At 36.5% G+C, this 21549-nt stretch overlaps 1 protein-coding gene across 1 annotated transcript in view; it reads right to left on the reverse strand.

Annotated features, from left to right (window-relative positions):
• LOC107590744 (mitotic spindle assembly checkpoint protein MAD1-like) overlaps nt 1–21549 on the reverse strand; it is a 102739-nt gene that overhangs the window by 1413 nt on the left and 79777 nt on the right. The window lies entirely within an intron of this gene.

Below are 21549 nucleotides of genomic sequence, written 5' to 3' on the forward strand. Positions count from 1 at the left end.
CCAGACAGGCGCGGGCCGCCCGGCCGCTGTAGCGGTAGAGGGGAGAGAGAGAGAGAGAGAGAGAGAGAGAGAGAGAGAGAGACAGGGGAGAGAGGTGTCCGTTTAAACATTTGTAACATGACTACAGACTACAAACAAATCAAAGTAGCAAGTGCGAAACAAACAACTTTAACTGCAAAGGTAAAGTAATGAACAAAAGTTAAACTAACAAAAAGTTAGGTTTAAGTCATAAACAAAACATCACAAACAGTCAAACAAACTACTACTAGTGGCTAATCAACAGTTACTGCCTAACTAGCTAACAGCCACTAACTATCTCACACACAGGTACACACACTAAGCTTGCACACACAATAAAATGTGACCCTCTCTGTGAAATCCCGGCTAAAGTCGCATAATCTAATTCTGAGATAAAGAGCGTCGAAGTTGTGATAGCCATAAAAATGATGAAAATAGGTCATTTGTGTTTATTGCTGTAAATGATAGATTATATCAATGGATTTGAGATACAGTTCTCTAATTTTCATCTATAACATGATAAATGCTGAAATTAATGATTTTATTGACACTACGTTTTATTATTTTGTGCCAAAAATATAGTTTGCTCCCTAAATACTGATTTCCATCGTCTCTGGGTTTACTTTAGGAGCAGAAACACCTGCTAAATTTCATATCATTCAGTTTAGAATGGTCTTTTCTATAAATCGAAACTGCGAACAGACCTTAATGTCAATCCACAAAAGCAAAAATCAGGTCAGAGCCGGGAAAGGCAAGAAAACTGCGACTTTAGCCGGGTTCTGATTTCTGTGTGCATCACCGATGCACAATTTCAAGGAAGGCCTATGCTATCTCACACACAGGTACACACACTAAGCTTGCACACACAATAAAATGTGACCCTCTCTGTGAAATCCCGGCTAAAGTCGCATAATCTAATTCTGAGATAAAGAGCGTCGAAGTTGTGATAGCCATAAAAATGATGAAAATAGGTCATTTGTGTTTATTGCTGTAAATGATAGATTATATCAATGGATTTGAGATACAGTTCTCTAATTTTCATCTATAACATGATAAATGCTGAAATTAATGATTTTATTGACACTACGTTTTATTATTTTGTGCCAAAAATATAGTTTGCTCCCTAAATACTGATTTCCATCGTCTCTGGGTTTACTTTAGGAGCAGAAACACCTGCTAAATTTCATATCATTCAGTTTAGAATGGTCTTTTCTATAAATCGAAACTGCGAACAGACCTTAATGTCAATCCACAAGAGCAAAAATCAGGTCAGAGCCGGGAAAGGCAAGAAAACTGCGACTTTAGCCGGGTTCTGATTTCTGTGTGCATCACCGATGCACAATTTCAAGGAAGGCCTATGTTTTTTTTGTTACTCAATATTCTGCCAAGATAACCAGCTTATTTTAAGGGCATTTTATGATTGATACGTGTCAAAATAATTCGGTCTTTGGATGCTGATCATGATGCTGATGCTTTGGGTTAATGAATTCCTATCTGACATGAAGCGTGATGCTGTGAATGAGTCTGCATCGTGCGGGAAAACAAAAACAAAATCAAAATCAAAATCAAAAGAATAGTCTAGATCAGGGATGTCAAACTCGTTTTCACCGAGGACCACTTCAACATTATGGCTGCCATCAAAGGGCCGGTTGTAACTGTAAGACTGTACAAATGCTACTACTCCTTAACATAGTTAAATAACTGTCTCTTTATTTTATTATTACTTATTTAAGTTACAAATATTGCATATGCATTTGCATAGATGTAAAAATATATGTAATTGCTCTGTTATTTTAACATAAATCCTTTTACTTTATCAGGTTAAGAAATCCAAATTACTCTATAAATCAAAGTAAATAATAAAGACAGGTATCCTCAAACACAAGTCATTAACTTTGTTAACTTTTTTTTGTTACATTTATGGCACAACAAATAATTGTGAGTGAGCTGCTAAGAACGTGTGACAGATATGGCATGAGCCCGGTCTCATGAAAATGCGTATCAATAGCACGATTTTCTGTTTCTATTTGGCATGCGATTTATACGCAGAAATTTACTTTGCCGTGCATATGATCAATGCAATCAATGCTTGTAGTAGACAAAAAAAAAAAAAGTGGTGGTACTCAACCCCACTCCCCCATCCAAAAATAAACAAATACAAACTAAATTACTAAAAAAGTACTTTTTAATTCTCATAATTATGTGATAATGTATGTCTCATAATACAATGAATGTATGTAGTGCCACAACAAAATAAAATAAAATTAATTAATAATTGTTTGCAATTCAATTCACATTTATTTGTATAGCACTTTTTTCATGATACACTGTTGTGAAGCAGCTTCACAGAAAATGAACATTTCTACATTATATTACATTTAGTAGTTTACAGTACTTTTAATAAAAAAATTGCATAAGTCAATCTGCGATACCAAACAGGAACGCCAAAAGACCACTAAACGAGCTACCTGATCCAGATTTACTAAATCACTGACTACTGCGTAAACTAAAACACCTTTAGCCAGCATCCAGTATAAAACACTCGTGCTTTTCAAGCCAAATGGCTTGCTGATTTTTTATTTTTTTTTACTGACATCTGTACGCGAGCACTATTATCTCCGCCATCTCTGATGACATCGGCCGTGTTTTAAACGTACTGTTTGAATACATTCGCTTACTGGATCCTTAAACTTTCCAGGACTTTACCGCTTGATCTGATCGCAAAAAAAACTGCTTCTTTTCATTTTTATAATGTATTGTTTTCATTAAAATTGACTGATTTAAATTAGTAATTATTATTTTATTACTCTACGCTAGGGTGACCACTTGGCTATAGATCTGATGCAGGACAGTAGATGTGATTTTACGGGACAATGCGGGACATGCGCGAAACAGATATAGGCTACATTTATTACTGTTATGCTATGTAAATACTGATTTACATTCGTTGGCATTTGCGCCAATTTATGTTTCTGCCAGTGGATGCTCACACTCCAAGTTGCGTTTATTTAACTCAGGAGAGAAGAAAATTTTTGAGCGCACAAGTGTGATGTCTGACCGATAGAGTCCGTTTTCTATGAGAGTGAATGAATGGGAATCCACCTGCGAGCAGAGAGATTTGCGCTCACGCATTTGATGCGCTCTTGCATAGGCTATATAATGTGCTCTGGACATTTGTCATTAAAATAACTCCATAGAAAGTGACGTGACATGACATGACATGTGGCCAAGTATGGTGACCCATACTTGGAATTAGTGCTCTGCATATATCCCATCCAAAGTGCACACACACAGCAGTGAACACACACACACCGTGAACACACACCCGGAGCAGTGGGCAGCTATTTTTGCTGCGGCGCCCGGGGAGCAGTTTGGGGTTTGGTGCCTTGCTCAAGGGCACCTCAGTTGTGGTATTGAAGGTGGAAGAGAGCGCTGTACATTCACTTCCCCACTCCTACAATCCCTGCCGGTACGAGACTCAAACCCGCAACCTTTGGGTTATGAGTTCGACTCTCTAACCATTAGGCCACGACTTCCCCAAACAGCCTCAGTTGTGTCTGAAAGCCACAATAGATTTTTTAAATTTGTTAAATGAAAGGAGAATATTGTGTTTTTCCGTGTGTGCTGCTCGACTATTTCCGTCGGTGGTGCTCGAGCACTTGATGAGGTCCGCTTTATTCCTTTACTGTTAAAATCACAATCATTTTTTACAGTGTATATAACGCGCTCTGGACATTTGTCAGTAAAACAACTCCATAGAAACCGCCTCAAGCGATCTATTAAAACGAGAAGAAAGTCGTGTCTGAAAGCTGCAATCGATTTTTTTAAATGTGTTAAATGAATGGAGAATATCGTGTTTTTCCGTGCGTGTCGTCGGTGGTGCTCGAGCACTTGATGAGGTCCGCTTTATTCCTTTGAGCCGTCCACGCAGTCATCATCACGGAAAAACCCTACACCCCTAATCCTAACCATTGCGTATCATATGCACACCAAAGTCAATTTCTGCGTATAAATAGAACGCCAATTAGAAACAGAAACTTGTGGTATTGATACGCACTTTCATAATTTACGATATAAAGCAGTATAGATTTTTATTCAATCATATACGTGGGCCTTGAGTTTGACACATGTGGTCTAGATGTTTAAAACATATATTTAAATAGGCCTATAATACATATTATTGCTGTTTTATTGTAAGCTAAAATAACTCTTATTATGTATTAATAAAGTTTTATATGTCCTACAGAAGCAAAGCACTTGCATCAGATATTTCGGTTTCGTTTTTTAGAAAAACAATATGCGCGAATGAGAAAAAGTGCAGGACGTTCACTCACTGCTCTTGCGTGAATAATTTTAGTAGCTCAAACAATATTCAGTTTACTTGTAATGAATACATACAATGAAGACTATGCAGTGATAGTATTTTTACATTTGATTATTCAAATGTTGCTTTGATGCTTTTTGAACATGTGCATCATAATAAATAGACCTGTTTTACAAAACTTTAAGAATTTTTTCAAAAGTGTGTCATATCACTGAAAATGGGAAAACCTCAGCTTTAATGTGGAATATGGCACATAGTCAGGATAATTATGGTTCAAATGTCTTGCAGTTTTAAAAATAAGCTTTTCTTTATATTGGAATTTCTCAAAAACATGATTTTCTGAGTCCGAAATTAAGCAAATCTTTGACATGGCCTTTCTCAGTCAATATTACAGATATCAATGTAATATTTTAACAATGTTTAACAATTTTATATAGAAAAAAAAGACTTCAAAAAAGACACAAACGACTTTAGCTGGGTTTTCACAGAGAGGGTCACAAATATTCCTTGTGCACATTAGCAACCTAACTAGGTAACCAATTAACATCCATACAAACTAGTTAATAACTATAACTATTAACGAGAACTAACAAAAGTCACTAAAACTATATCAAGCTGTGAGTAATGATAAGCTCTGAGTAAGCAGAAGACAAACTGCTGCTAAACAAGATTAAAAAACAAAACTAAGAGTCACTAACTACTAACAGAAACCATGTAAGAAAAGTCACTAGCAAGTCAAACAACATTCAGGTTTATCAGGCTGTGAGTAATAAGCTGAGTAAGCAGAAGACACAAACCAACAAACTGCTGCTAAACAAGTAAAAAAACTTATAACCGTCACTAACTAACTACTAACAGGAACTAAGTAACAAAAGTCACTGAAACGGAATCACTTACTAACTAGTCTAACTAACAAATATTCACCAAGTCAAACACCATTTATGTCAACCTGTCAGTAATGATAAGCTCTAACCAACTAACTGATAACTAATTAACTAACATTTACCAAGTTAAACATTGTTTGGGTTTATGTCAAGCTGTGAGTAATACGCTCTTAATAAGCAATAGAAACAAACCAACTAAAAAAAAAAACTCACTAAGTAACAAAAGTCACTAAAACAAACTAACCAACGAATCAACTAACTAAAATGCTATTTCCCTGTGTATTCTAGCTAACTAACTAACCAGCCAACCAATTAACAGCCCCTACTACTTTACATGACTAACATCAAGTAACAGAAATGACTAACATTGACTTAAACAAGGACTGTTTAAGTTTACTTATAATATGAAGCCAAACGCACAATAAAATGTTCAGTTTCCCTGTGTACATACATCCCTCAAAAACTTCAAAGAAATAAAGCCAAGAGTCTGTGATTAATTGCTTGCCCAGAGTAGAACCAAGAGGGAGCAAACACAAAATGAGGGCATCAATGCACAATGGTGCTCTTCGTGTCAAATCTTTTTAAGTCTGACCTCCATAAGGAGAAGTTAGCATCAAATATATTTTACATTTAGAGGGTTTGAGAAAAGAGGGCTCTCGTAAAGATGTATTCTTTTTTTGCCGTGATTTATAAAGTACCATAATAGCATTAACACCAAAGCACCCCCTCGACACCAGACCTTCTAATACCTGTCCCAGCAAAACGAGTGCATATGAAAATGCCTCTCCTTTGTCTCCAACTTGATTTTGTTTTCTATTTTCCCAGATCACATTTTAATAAAAGGTCAGCCGGTAATTTTTTTCTCTCTGTTTTTGAGAGGGAGTTATTCAGATTGTGACCTTATCAATGTGTTTTTGTATTGCCACCGCCACAAAAGGGTGTTATGAACAATACTTGACCTTTTGGCTAATAACAAGTTTGTGCTGATGTTAAAACCTTCCCTTAAGTCCACATGAGAGAAGAGAGAAGACAGAAAGACTATTATAAAATGAGAAGAAAAACGATTGACTGCGGGTATAGTGGGGCCAAAAGACAATAGCAGAATTTGCATTGTTTCTCTTCTTTCTCCTTCATCTTTGCATTCTCAACGGAGGCCCAGTTATTTTGTCATTCCCAGCACTGTCAAGCAAGGATCCATCAAACGCCTCATGTAACCTCATGCAATCTCCTGCTGAGCTTTCTTTCTAGAGGATCGACTCCATCCATCTCGTTCCCTCACTTCTAAGAGTTTGTCAAATGCAGCATTTGGACTGAAGGGGTGTGAAGTGAATAATTACAACATTTTGCATTTGACCCAAACAGCTGTTTCTTTCGGAGGTTGTAAAAATGAATGTGTAAAAACCGTATTGTAGAGCGTGAGGGGGAGGAAAGACAGACAGTGAGGGAAAAAGAAAAATATGCTTGCCTAAACTTTGCTCAAGATGCATTTCAGTACATGGAGTGACACCTGTAATGACTCAGCCTTTAGGAGCTTCCAGGGACTTACACTGTAACAGCCTATATATCTCCTGACAACTCCAGAGAGAATCACACACGCCACGAACCGCCACCAGCACAAATAGCAAATAAATACATAGCCAAGAAAGTAAAAATGGCTGGTCTCAAGACGACATTTTACAATATACATTCTGTCTGAAGTCATCAATCTCCACACACAAAGAGAAGCAGTTTTCTGCACCAATCTTACTACAGCAGAGCGAAAAACATCTTATATTACCATTAAAAAGTTTGGCATCAGTAATACGTACTGTTAAAAGTGAGAGAATTGACATTCATAAATATTAGAAAAGATTTCTATTTAAAATATATGCTGTTCTTCTGAACTTTCTATTCATCAGAGAACCCTGCGTGTTTTTCACAAATATTAAGCAGCACCACTGTTTTTCACTCTGACGATAAGAAATGCTTTTGAGCACCAAATCATCATATTATAATGATTTCTGAAGGATCATGTGACACTGAAGACTGAAATAATGGCTGCTGAAAATTCAACTATGTCACCACAAGAATAAATTGCATTTTAAAATAGATTCAAACTGAAGTCAGTTATTCTAAATTGTAATAACATTTCACAATATTACTGTTTTTACTGTATTTTTTAAAAATCAAATATATGTGGCCTTGGTGAGCATAAGAGACTACTTTCAAACTTACCAATACTTTTTGTTGTTGTTCTTGTTGCTGTTATCTGTATCAAACTTGGTCAAAATGATCTGTATCAACTATATCTAAAACAGTGTTTAACAGTTCAGAAACAAATGACTAATTCCTTTAATGAAATCATCAAAAAGACTCAAAAATTTACTCTTGTTGATCTCTCAGAGCAGTTACTGATTTAACTTCCAACTCATGATGTACTGACTAGGTGTTTATATGACAAGGTGAAGCTATACATATAAACATTCTGTTTTGCTGTAACTGTATAGTAATTTAAAAAATATTATCAAAATTAAATTTTTACATTTTAAAAAAGAAAAGAAAATCATGGCAAGTGTAATGTTGGAAGAACTTAAAACACACACACACACACACACACGCGCGCACGCGCGCGCACACGCACGCGTTCTGTATAAGGGGAATAAAATCTGAAGTAATACAAAGTTTGCAATAAGCCCGGTAAGCACATACACACAAACAACTTCATGATCCAGTTGCATCTTCGAGTCGTTTGTTGGTGCGAGAACACCCCGCCGAGCTTAAAGAGAGGAAACGGGAAGCTGTCATTGCGTCAAGTGTGAGGCGGAGGTGTGTGAAGAGCAGTAATTGGCTGTTAAATTAGCTTTATCTACTGATTAGGCAGATGTATAATTAGCCAACTGCTCCTTGCTAACAGCACATCGTACTTTACCACATCCATGACATGAGATAAAACACATGCACTGCAGATAATAAGCTACATTAGCTACTAAAATGCACACTAAATTTGACATATTTAGACTAGAAAACAAACATTTTAAAAGTACAAAATGGGCACAAAAATTTTGACATTATATGACGTCACAATGTATGTCACTGTTTTAAATAATTTCAAAATATCAAACCAAGATAGTTTTGATATAATATTTGTGAGTACAAGTAAGTACTTATGAACTGGATTTTACATATACATTTATTCCCAGAAAAATATTCAACCTAGCTGCTGTTTTGACGAACATGAGACAGTTTGTTAGAAAAACAACAGATGTGTTTAGAGGGGAAAAGCTCCATATATAATGTCACTGACAACAGATGCAGCTTTGACAGTGAAGTTCTCAGTGTTCATGAAGACATGCAGACTGTTGATTTAAACTAATCAGATTAAAAAAGTAATTTATTATTAGTACTTGCAGACCCAAACTCAAACTGAACTTTAATGAAACAAATATATCTTTAAATGTATGAAAAATGCAGGATTAACAATAACTGCAAACACAACTGGTCCCAAAACCCGCTAGATTTATTTAAATACATTTTGCTTATTTATTTTTATGTTATTACTATTATTTTTAAATAGTGTTTAGACATCTCCCAGACTTTGGTTACAGGAAATTAAAACCACAAACCATCATATAAATTTAACATCTAAATATAATTTACACACAAAAGAAAAAAAATATATCATGTTAACATTATATAAAACTATTTTTCCTTGCACTTATGCCATGAATTTGAAAAGTGGAAAAGAAAAAAAATGAATGAAAGGTCCATTGGCATTCTTGTTAGAGCAACATTTCTGCTGTATCTAGAGCGAGAGCTTTATGATCTCCTAACTGAGCGAGTGTCAGCCAAGGGACTGCAGAGAGGACCGCCTCTCCAACTGGAGGAGAGAAGACGTAATTGAATAATCAGAAATATGCAAATGAAAAACAAAAAGGGTTCAATTTAAATGCAGATTTTGACATTTTGCATTTGGAAAAAAAAAAAAGGACAAGATGAGTGGCAGAGTAAATCTCAAGACCATTATCTTATTATATAGGGTTTACATAGACCAGGGGTGCCCCCAAACTCGGTTTTGGAGGGCCGGTGTCCTGAAGAGTTTAGCTCCAACTCCAATTAAACACACCTGAACCGGCTAATCAAACTCTTACTAGGCATACTAGAAACTTGAAGGCAGGTGTGTTGAGACAAGTTGGAGCTAAACTCTGCAGGACACCGGCCCTCCAGGACCGAGTTTGGGCAGCCCTGACATAGACTATCCAGAACACAGGACATTAGTATGTGCAATAAGTTGCATATTAGAGAGTGGTTGCCTATGTATAGGGTCTGTATTTAGTCAAGTTAACTAAGGGTGTTCCAATCAGGATTTTTGGAGCTGATCACTGATCGTCGATCACAGGATGATCACCAATACCGATCTTTTTATCATGTAGAATTTTTGAAATTTTTGAAATTTGAGGGGTGGCATTTTAAAGACATTTTTCAAAAATATAAAATTATCTCACATAAATGTTTGATCATGCAGTGCATTTTTGTTTTTACAATTGGGCAATTGCTGCCAGAGCTGGGTAGACTACTTGCAAATTGTTGTCCGTTACTGATTCTAAATTACATGACAAAAATTTTAGTTCGTAACGTAATCCATTACATTACACATTTTAGGTAATATAATCAGACTACTTACTTTTGACCCAACTCGTTTATCACGTCGATTTAAATAGGATAATCTTGCACGATATTGATATAAAAATACAAAGAGTAACAAAATATATTCCATTCGTTGTTAATAACAACATGAAGTGCATTAAACATTACGTCAAGGTTTCCCAAACTGGGGTTCCTAAAGGAACTGCAGGGTGGTTGTGAGTTTAATGAAAAGCTAATTAATTAATGAAACCATAAAAATTAAAAATTTTATTAAAAAATAACATCAATCAAAATAAAACAATTATAAAAATGAAATATTTTATTTGTTTACCTGCATGTCATGTGACCACCAACAAATGTCAGAGACCGGTGAACATGCAAATGTGATAATTATTAATTACTATTAATTAGTTAATTATTAAAATACTTATTTTAAAATCTCAGGGGTACTTCAAGTAAATATAGTTGAAAGAGGTTCAGATGACAAAGTTTGGGAATGCCTGCATTACATGCAAATAAGAAATAATGGGAATTTGTACATTTTAATGTGTTTGAAAGGCAAAAGTCTACCAAAGACATGAAAAAAGATGAAAAAGAGAAATAAGGGAGAATCTATACATTATGAATAATTTATTGCTATTGTGTGAATAATATGCAATCATGTGATCAATAAAAAAGTAACTGTAGTCTGATTACGAGTATTTTAAAATGTAATTTAATGTAATTACAAGTACTTAATTTTTAGAATCTGATTACGTAATCCAGATTACATGTAATCAGTTACTACCCACCTTTGATTGCTGCACAAAAGCTTACACAGAGCGCAAGCCTGATTTCGTGGGCTGTATGTGTGTGCGCTTTGAGAGTGCATGAGGGCACCGTCTCTAGGAGAGTGCGTGAGTGATGAATGGTTTAAACACTGGCAAGATTTAAAAAGGAATGCAAATTATAAACTTTAGTGACGATTTGACACTGCCTCGATTGTGCAAGTGACAATTCCTGTGTCAACTGTGCAGCGTGCAGCATGTAGACGTGATGTGGTGATTTAAAGCCATTTGCGCATTTTGAGAGGGAAAGAGAGAGTGCGGTAATTCACTCATGCTGTTTGTGAAATATTATCTCATAGAAAGTTTTCAAATTACTTTAAGTTATTTAATAAAGAAATATGAATTGTACCTCACCGCTTCAGCATTATAATTATTTTACCCGCGCCGGACAGAGATTGAGATGCTACATGTCATGCCAAACCTCTCGTTAGCTTGAGATCGGTTTATGAGATCGGACTTTATAGAGACCGCCGATCAAACATCCCAAAGTGATTATCGGCCGATCAATCAGAGCACCCCTAAAGTTAACTGCTGCCTGTCTGTCCACACACAAAAAGTGCTTTAGAAAAAATAATAATAAAGTCCTGGACCAAAGTACAAAACAACCCACCATGTGAATGTCCTTTGATGTTTGAATGAAATTTACTGTCTGTACATATTGGTCTATTTATGTTTTCTGCTATTTGCTTAATAGAGCATACAGAATTGAGAGTTACAGTACAGTAAACACAAGACTTCAACCCACCATCTGTTAGAAACAACACAAGAACAACCTAAAAACACAGAATCGAACATCTGTGGATTAGACTGCAAAAAAACAGATAATGGTTTCCTCAGCAGTTAATCTAAACTTTCTTAATTCATACTTTCTAATGTAACATATATACAAAATAGCTATCATGCATCTCATCCTACACTATCTGTCCTACAGACATGAATGATAAAAACAGAGCAGCATTAATACTGTAAAGTGGATTTTCACCTGACAGAAGATAAAACATGCAGAAAAAAATGGCCTAGGTTAAAACTCAAAGAGATCCGAGCCATATACATGTGCTAGAATATATAGACTTTAGGGTTGGGCGATATGACGATATTATCATATATCAACAATATCTCGCTGATTTTGATTTCAACAGTCAGTCTATTGACGATTATCAACAACCTAGGAAGTTGCCAAAAATATTTTACACAGCCACATACAGTAGTTACCATACATGCAAGAGCATGAATGAAATTCATTTTTCTATAGCATTTATAGGGCTGGTAACTGAAAAGTGATTACAATCCTGGAAATAAGATACGTAAGGTCGGGAATCAAATTACTTCTAAAATTGTAATTTTGTAGGTGCATTTTAATGTGATCTTTAAAAGATGACGAAAGAGAACTTGATTCTGTACTTGCGCTCTGTTTTCCGTGCTGAGCACAAATCCAAAGCGCGCGCGCACACAAATCTGCCTCTCATATCCACCTTATTCTTCCCTTAAGAGTGGATTTGTAATTTTTATGGGACTGGCTTCTGGTGTCATCCGCGTCCAGCTATTTTTAGCTGTACAAAACAGCTCATTTTTCTGCTTGATATTACAAATTTGTGTGTCTTACCTTATTATTTTAATGCATTATCTTAATTATCAACACACTGGTTTGTAGTGCAAACAGTTTTACTGCACGTTATTCTTCTCGTTATTTCCCTATAGCGGCTAATGAACCGTAATTCTCACCCATAGGCTTACTTCCACGCTGAAGAATAAGGTGGATAAATGTGCGAATATTGGCCTGAGTTCTCAGAACACCTAAGAAACTGCATAGCACCACCCTGGAAACCATCCTCAACCCCCCAGTGCTACCATTTTCTTGATTTTTTTTTCATCTCCTATGAAACTCTCAGACCTTCTCTTGAATCTTTGATAGATGCAAAAAAAATAAAAAAAATAAATAAATTAAAAATGTATTTTCAGTTACTACAGTTGTGAAACATTCTCTTGCCAGAGTGTTTTTGTATCCTCAGTCTAAACAAATTAAAATGTATCAGTACAAAACGCATGCTGTCCTTACAAAACCTCTTTCCCCATGATACTCCACCACACACAAACAACTTCTGCTGTCATGACAGGCTAACACGACGGCTGACATATGCTTTATTAATGGAGAGAGAACAAGGAGGAATAAAAGCGAGCGTCGGTCTGGGAAAGAATGTCACACGGAATAGCACTCAAACTCTGTCAGGAAACTCTCTCCACTCGACAGCTGTGTTGGACAGAGATGATGTCTGCTAGTTTAGGCATTCGATCTTCAATAGACTCGGCAGTCTCTAGGGATCAAATCAAACCTCCATCCACTCAGTACATTTCATGTTCTCTTCAGAATACAGGAGCGAGCTCACGCATGAACACACATGCATATGCTGTATGTTTGGCTAGAATCTATACAAATGATCTGCATGGATTACTCTTGACCAGATGTTCTGAGATATTACAGACAGTCAAATCATATCAAATCATTGTAAAGGAATTTTTCTGCATCAAGAAAAAGAAGATTATGAAAATGAGAAGGTTAGCAGGTCAAATTTACTTTAAAATCCCATGGAATCATCTGATATATGCAAACAGGATAGGAAACGGCACATATTCTATTCAGTGTTTCCACAACTTTTGACCAATGAATTTCCATAAGAACGTTTGTACCATGTACAGAGATTCATGAAGAAAGATTTTACAGATGATAAATACTAAAAGGATAAATACTCTCTTTACCATTTCCATTTAACATAAAATGTCCATAATTCAATTATTATATATACATATATATATATATATATATATATATATATATATATAGTGCTTAAATTTATTAGACCACCACCACCCAGTGTAAGGTTTTAGCCACAGCTGCCCGAAACTAACAGTATTGGTGATTACCAAAATCATTTTATTATTTTTTTATGTTTTCTAATTGTTTTTTAGTATGTGCAAGCTTTTTAGTCACAGTAGTGTTTCTAATGCAAAAACATAATTCTTGTTGCTATCCATGAATTTTCAAATTTACTGTTTTACAAGGCAGAAAAAATAGTAAAGCACTTTATCATTTTTTTAATTCAGATGCCCAATTACAGTAAATAACAACAGAGACTGTGGAAAAGTACATAAAATAATGCCAGCAAGAATGCAAGCTGTTATTGGATTAACGATTACAAAAACATAAATTATTTTTTAACCAATCCTGTTAGTTTAGGGCAGCTGTGACACAAACCTTACATTGGATGGTCGTGGTCTAATAACTTGTTAAGCACTGCATACATGTATACACACACACACACACACACTCTCTCTCACTATATATACAGTGGGGCAAAAAAGTATTTAGTCAGCCACCAATTGTGCAAGTTCTCCCACTTAAAAAGATGAGAGAGGCCTGTAATTTTCATCATAGGTATACCTCAACTATGAGAGACAAAATGAGAAAAAATAATCCAGAAAATCACATTGTAGGATTTTTAAAGAATTAATTGGTAAATTCCTCGGTAAAATAAGTATTTGGTCACCTACAAACAAGCACGATTATAGAGAGAGAGAGAGAGAGAGAGAGAGAGAGAGAGAAATTTAAATAAATAATTAATTAATACATTTATTGACTAAAGAAATGTTCCAGAGTTATTTTTGAACTTCAATAGCCGCGTTTCCACTGTCGGGCCAAAAGCAGGCGTGCTAGTGCATGCCAGGGCCAGTTGCGTTTCCACTGTCACTTCCGGGGCTTGATCGTGCCTCGTCGGTGCTTCCTCAGGGCCAACGGCCCAGGTTTTTTGGCCCGTCGAAAACCTTGGGCCAAAGCGGGCCAGCTGGGGCTAGAGGAGTGGTTATGAACAAAGGCGGAGTTTCTCCGTGTCTGGAGAGCGTCAGTGCCGCAAATCATTTCAGAAAGTTAACAGCTAACACCAGCATTAAAGACTTTTAGAATAATTTTAGTTCAAAACTCACTTTCAGACAGCAGCGAGTGTTTGAAATAACTTGATCCTATGTGGATTATGATCACCATACAAGGCAGAAATATTTATAAGCGATGCAAAAGACTATGCACATTAGTCATTAACGTTACTATAGTAAAATGGTAAATACGACCACTTGAAGAAATCAGACGTAAGCTTTTTATTCTCGATCACAATCGTGTATTTATTTAGTAACATATTTTATCTGTCATAAGTCTCGTCTTGAGAGTTTAGCTCCGCGTATGTCATAAAAATACAATAATGGTTTTTGTTCGGGAACTTTTATAAAAATATAGAAATTATCATTCTTTCTAAATGTGATGTACAGTATATACTGTGACTACAAATAAACAGAAACAGACTTGACTGAATAAGTAGATAGGCTAGAATCATACCGCTTTATTTCTGTGTGACTAATTTTCAATCCTGATAAATTAATTCATTATGATCAATGTATCACTTATTGTAAAACATCAATGCTTTTGGATTGAAATCTTAAATTTAAAACAAAGCATGCAAACAAATGGCCGCTTTTATCATGTTCCCTTTGTGATCGCGTCCAGTGACTTATTTCTTATTAGTTTTCTGATAAGTTCTCTTTGTTGGTGAAATGATGTGGTTGCGTGACGTTGTTCCAGAGAGGCGTGTAAAGGGCGGGTTTTAGTGAAGCACAGTGGAGCTTCTGAGAAGAGGACGCTATTGGAGCTTCTAGCCCGACGGTGGAAACGCATCATGATTTTGGCCTCGGTGCTACAGGTCCGAGGCTATTAGCCCGGCCCGGCCCGTTTAAAGCACTGGCTCGCACTGGCCCGACAGTTGAAAAGTGGCTAATGAGTTTTCCAGGCTAGAGAGGTTCTAAAAAATAATTAGATTTGCAATATTATAAAAATATATTAAATGTAAAAAAAATAATATGAATATTAAATTATATTTAATCTTTAAATATAAAAAAAATATAAAAAAAATAATATATATGTATATATAATTTAAATGCATGTAGCTGCTGTATTTCTCAACTTTTAGGCATAGACTAGTATACCGATGACCTCAAAAGCTAATATGCATGGTGCAAAATTTACGGAACTTCAATTATGATTTAATGGGGTCTTTAAGTCTTCATATTTCACATGTATGACCTCAAGAGCTACGGGAAGCATTAAATATAATAATCACTGGTGTGTTAGAAGTAGTTCAAGGCACCACAGTGGATCCATGAAATAATTTCAGAGTTCAAGCTGTGAATGCAAATGTTATTGGTCAATACAGGATAGGAAGTAGTTCAGTCTGAGAAAGAGAAAGTCGTCCAAAACACAGCAGTAGAGGACCTGATTAAACAGTCCACAACAGTGTATTGACTGTGGCTGGGCAGGCACGGGAAGACTGAGATTTACTTCTTCAAATCAACTGCACAGACAGGGTCCAAAATTAACTTCGCCACACCTGCTAATGGTGGGTGACTTGATAACATTTACCAGCTGTTATTACTTCCTATGTGGCAGAAAAATGTAGTATGCACTTTTTTAATTAAATAACAATAAAAAAAGTTCTGCATGCTGTGTGTATCTTTCTCTCCCTTTTTGTGGCTTAACATGAAAAAATATTCCACATATGTGTCTCTACATGGAGATGAAAATCTGGAAGAGTCCTCCAACAGTGTCAGTCAAACAAGAAGAGACTCTTGGGTTGCAAATCTGATTGCCGGGAACGTTTCAAAAAAGGCGAAACACAACCAAGAGATGAACAAAGTTATGGAGCATTTGCTATAAAACTCGCATTAATTGATTTCTGCAGAACACTTGCAGATGATATGATCGTAGGCAAATAAATATAGGTGAATATAACTGTGACGGCTCGCTAGGAAGGCTCATTTAATGGTAACGGATCGCCAGGTAGGCGTACAGCTGTGACAGGTAGACACGTATAACGGTGTCCTGTATGGAAATGTTACCCCAGCTGATGGTTATCCATCTTCACCTGTACAAGTGTACACTGAGCATCATGGATTTTTTTTTTTATCCATGACTGCAATACTTTTGGTGGAAAATTGATCCCATAGACACTTGCAAGTTAATCTACAGCTATCAAAGCTATTTTATCTTTTGGAGCTCATCTTTAAAATCGAATACATGATTTAAGCCCCTCAAAATAAACTTCAAACTCAAAAGCGCAGTCTCTCATTAGCAAATGATCCAGAGAATGAACTGAAAGAAAACGTATCGACCATGCAAGTGAACTTTATGCCTTTGATTAGATTTTTTTATTAATGCATATTGTCATAAATTAGAGGATGGACTGTTACCAGTTCTCTGAAGTTCCCTCACTACATGTGCTCACTTGCAAACATATTCTTGATTTCACTCTCATTAATAGCTCATCAGCGAGATTAATCAGCGAGTCCATCAAAAGGTGTAATCATCCCCTGATTGGATGAGAGGAAATGCCAGAACGCTGATCAAAACATGCATAGAGACACCTGCTGTTCCGTTGTCGACAATTAAAGCGGCCCTACTGTTACCATGGTGATTATCAAAACCGGAATCTTCGTCATCCTGACCTTTGAGGTTAGAGCAAGACATTGCACCCGGAAAGGTTAACACAGGGACACATTTAACTGTCAGTGTGTGTAGGCTCAGAGGATGGCATTTTTTGAAGCCATTATAAAGGCTATGTGGATGCTTAAAATAATGAATACAGGTCAAAGCTTGAGACACAACGATCAGCTGTGAACTTTAAGCAAATTCTTCTCTTATTTAAATAGAAAACTGTTGATAATTAAATATCAACAGGTTCATTTCAGATATTATAAATATATGTAAATGACTACTTGAACATTTTGATTCTGTCATCTTATCCTATATTTCACAAAAAAAGTTGTTAAAAAAATTTTTTTTTAAAAAGAAGTAAACACTGTAACCAACAGTGCATTCAGTATTCTGGTAAGTATATTTTCTCACACAAAAGCATGTCAGGAAATGCAGATAATTAAAAAAAAATATTAATAAACAAAAAAAGACAAATATCGGCCCACATACAGTGGGGAAAAAAAGTATTTAGTCAGCCACCAATTGTGCAAGTTCTCCCACTTAAAAAGATGAGAGGGGCCTGTAATTTTCATCATAGTTATACCTCAACTATGAGAGACAAAATGAGAAAAAAAAATCCAGAAAATCACATTGTAGGATTTTTAAAGAATTTATTTGCAAATTATGGTGGAAAATAAGTATTTGGTCAATAACAAAATTTCATCTCAATACTTTGTTATATACCCTTTGTTGGCAATGACAGAGGTCAAACGTTTTCTGTAAGTCTTCACAAGGTTTTCACACACTGTTGCTGGTATTTTGGCCCATTCCTCCATGCAGATCTCCTCTAGAGCAGTAATGTTTTGGGGCTGTCGCGGGCAACACGGATTTTCAACTCCCTCCAAAGATTTTCTATGGGGTTGAGATCTGGAGACTGGCTAGGCCACTCCAGGACCTTGAAATGCTTCTTACGAAGCCACTCCTTCGTTGCCTGGGCGGTGTGTTTGGGATCATTGTCATGCTGAAAGACCCAGCCACGTTTCATCTTCAGTGCCCTTGCTGATGGAAGGAGGTTTTCACTCAAAATCTCATGATACATGGCCCCATTCATTCTTTCGTTTACACGGATCAGTTGTCCTGGTCCCTTTGCAGAAAAACAGTCCCAAAGCATGATGTTTCCACCCCCATGCTTCACAGTAGGTATGGTGTTCTTTGGATGCAACTCAGCATTCTTTCTCCTCAAGTTGAGTTTTTACCAAAAAGTTCTATTTTGGTTTCATCTGACCATATGACATTCTCCCAATCCTTTTCTGGATCATCCAAATGCTCTCTAGCAAACTTTAGACGGGCCTGGACATGTACTGGCTTAAGCAGGGGGACACGTCTGTCACTGCAGGATTTGAGTCCCTGGCGGTGCAGTGTGTTACTGATGGTAGCCTTTGTTACTTTGGTCCCAGCTCTCTGCAGGTCATTCACTAGGTCCCTCCGTGTGGTTCTGGGATTTTTGCTCACAGTTCTTGTGATCATTTTGACCCCACGGGGTGAGATCTTGCGTGGAGCCCCAGATCGAGGGAGATTATCAGTGGTCTTGTGTGTCTTCCATTTTCTAATAATTGCTCCCACAGTTGATTTCTTCACACCAAGCTGCTTAGCTATTGCAGATTCAGTCTTCCCAGCCTGGTGCAGGTCTACAATTTTGTTTCTGGTGTCCTTTGACAGCTCTTTGGTCTTGGCCATGGTGGAGTTTGGAGTGTGACTGTTTGAGGTTGTGGACAGGTGTCTTTTATACTGATAACGAGTTCAAACAGATGCCATTAATACAGGTAACGAGTGGAGGACAGAGGAGCCTCTTAAAGAAGAAGTTACAGGTCTGTGAGAGCCAGAAATCTTGCTTGTTTGTAGGTGACCAAATACTTATTTTACAGAGGAATTTACCAATTAATTCTTTAAAAATCCTACAATGTGATTTTCTGGATTTTTTTTCTCATTTTGTCTCTCATAGTTGAGGTATACCTATGATGAAAATTACAGGCCTCTCTCATCTTTTTAAGTGGGAGAACTTGCACAATTGGTGGCTGACTAAATACTTTTTTGCCCCACTGTATATCAGCCTGGGCAATACATCAGTTGACCACTATTGTAGAAATTATTTTTTAACTGGCTGGTAAATAGCCGGATGTACATTATCCCGCTTATTACACAGCTACTTGCTACGTAAGTAAATAATTAGACAAAATATTGATTTGAGGTCTGCTACCCGACCTAAGCAAGCTCACGAAACACATGGGTTTCAGGTTAATGTTTAAGGGATAGCTTTGGGTTGGGCTGCGGGTTTGTAACTAAAGTAAAACTTTACGCAATGCTCTGCTTTCATTGATGCGCGCGCACACACACACACACACACACACACAGATTGGAGATCGCACTGTGCACACAGAAACATTCAGAAGCATGGAAACTTGTTGTCAGTGCTGCCTCGCGACTTTTATTAATAAAACATTATTACATTTTATTTCTCAGCAACAAGGGATTACATCACACTACATCTCTGTCTGATTTAAAGCAGGCAGAATACTAGAGATCTAATGAGCTGTAACTGATGAAAATAGCTTTCATTTTTTACCTTTGCTTCCAAGTTGCAAATTAAAATAATTTAATGTTCAGTCAGCTAGCCGTGTATTATCCCCTACATACATATACATAATGTGTAATGTGTATATATTTAAAACAAAACTTGTTTTGCACTTATGCTTCTGCTCTCGCACTCTGTCTGTCATAACAGCACCGCAAATGGCACGCACACACCATATTTCAAAAGTTTGGCTTTATTGTGAAAAAAACAATTGTTCTGGCAACAAGACAAACACTTTAACAATATTACCACAGGCCTACTATTAATAAGGCCTGCAACAAATTATTTTGATAATCGATTAATCTAACGATTATTAGAATGATTAATCAACTAATCAGTGATTATTTCACTGATTAATCAGTAGGCTTTGATCAATTATTAAGCTTTTGCAACTCGTTAAAATATTGAGTTATACATATTCTACACTCATACATATAGAGCTGTTTATAGCAGAAAATCAAGTTGTAATTCTAACTGAAAGCGACACTGACTGTTTTTTGTGTTTACTACTGTAAAACTGCTTGCTTTAAAGCGAATGCATAAAGTGTTAAATAACTGTGACGTGACTTTATTGCAGAGCTTCTGGAGAGATCCACATCTCTATGATCAGGTACTTTCTTAACTGCTGTTTTCCCACACTGTCATTTTGCTGTGTGTTTATTTTGTTATTGACAGGAAAGCGCGCAGTATACATTTCAATATTCATCTAAATGCCACTCTCAGCAGCTTTGTTTGTAGTTTTGTAAAACTTTCCTACACTCTACTGATTTGGCGTTGTTTGCACGTCTCCCAAGCAGATAGTTGATAGTGCATTGACTTCTAGTCAATTCTAATTGACTTCTATTGGATTGCAACTGGGAGCGCTGAACTAGAAGTCTTGAGCTGTAGCACCACACTGGTCAAACTGCATTATTGCAGGCCCTTATATTAGGTCATATGAGATAAAATTACTATTTTACAAAAATACTTGACAATTTTTTTTTTATAGTCGATAATATGTTTACAATTTTTTTTCAGCCCTACTATTAATACTGAAATCCTCTGGTTTCATTTTACAGTAAATATGTTGATACTGAAATAGATACTGTATGTGAATGTTGAAGTGATGTGTAAAGAGAGACTGTTGAGACCTCGGAATGTTGCTGACAAATCAGAATCAAGTATTACAAAGAGCCTTGTAATAAAACTGACTCAAAATATCCAATGGACCATAAAATAACTTTTCAGTTGAGGCAGCAAGCAACCACCAACAAATAGACTAGAACATCCTAACAACATACCAGGACACTTCAGCAACTTAACAGAAATGCCCTGGCAAACAGAACACCCTAACAATGCACTAACAACTATCTAGAACACCTTAGCAGCATCACAGAAATGCCCTTGACCTAGAACACCCTAGAACCATGGCGGGAAGTTTAGCACAGGCAAGCACCACTCACTTTTTCATCAAATAATGTACATAAAGTTATAATTCAGTGGTTACAGAGAGGGATACATTTTTTGGCCCCCTAGACTTAGTACATTTCATTCTCTGACAGGGCTTTGAGGAGTTTAAATAGAGGACTTGATGCCCTGTCCCAAAAACACCCCCTCAAAAGCACACACTTCCGCCATGAAGAGTAAGAGCTCTCACGACCAATGCGCTCTTATGCTAAACCCTGTGACAAACAAAGAACGTTTTGTCAACGCATGCTAGACAGAATCAAGCCTTTTCAGCTCCATCCAGTTTATGT

The sequence above is a fragment of the Sinocyclocheilus grahami genome, unplaced genomic scaffold (genome assembly GCF_001515645.1).
Source record: "Sinocyclocheilus grahami isolate Dianchi unplaced genomic scaffold, SAMN03320097.WGS_v1.1 scaffold132.1, whole genome shotgun sequence".
In the NCBI taxonomy this organism is placed as follows: domain Eukaryota; kingdom Metazoa; phylum Chordata; class Actinopteri; order Cypriniformes; family Cyprinidae; genus Sinocyclocheilus; species Sinocyclocheilus grahami.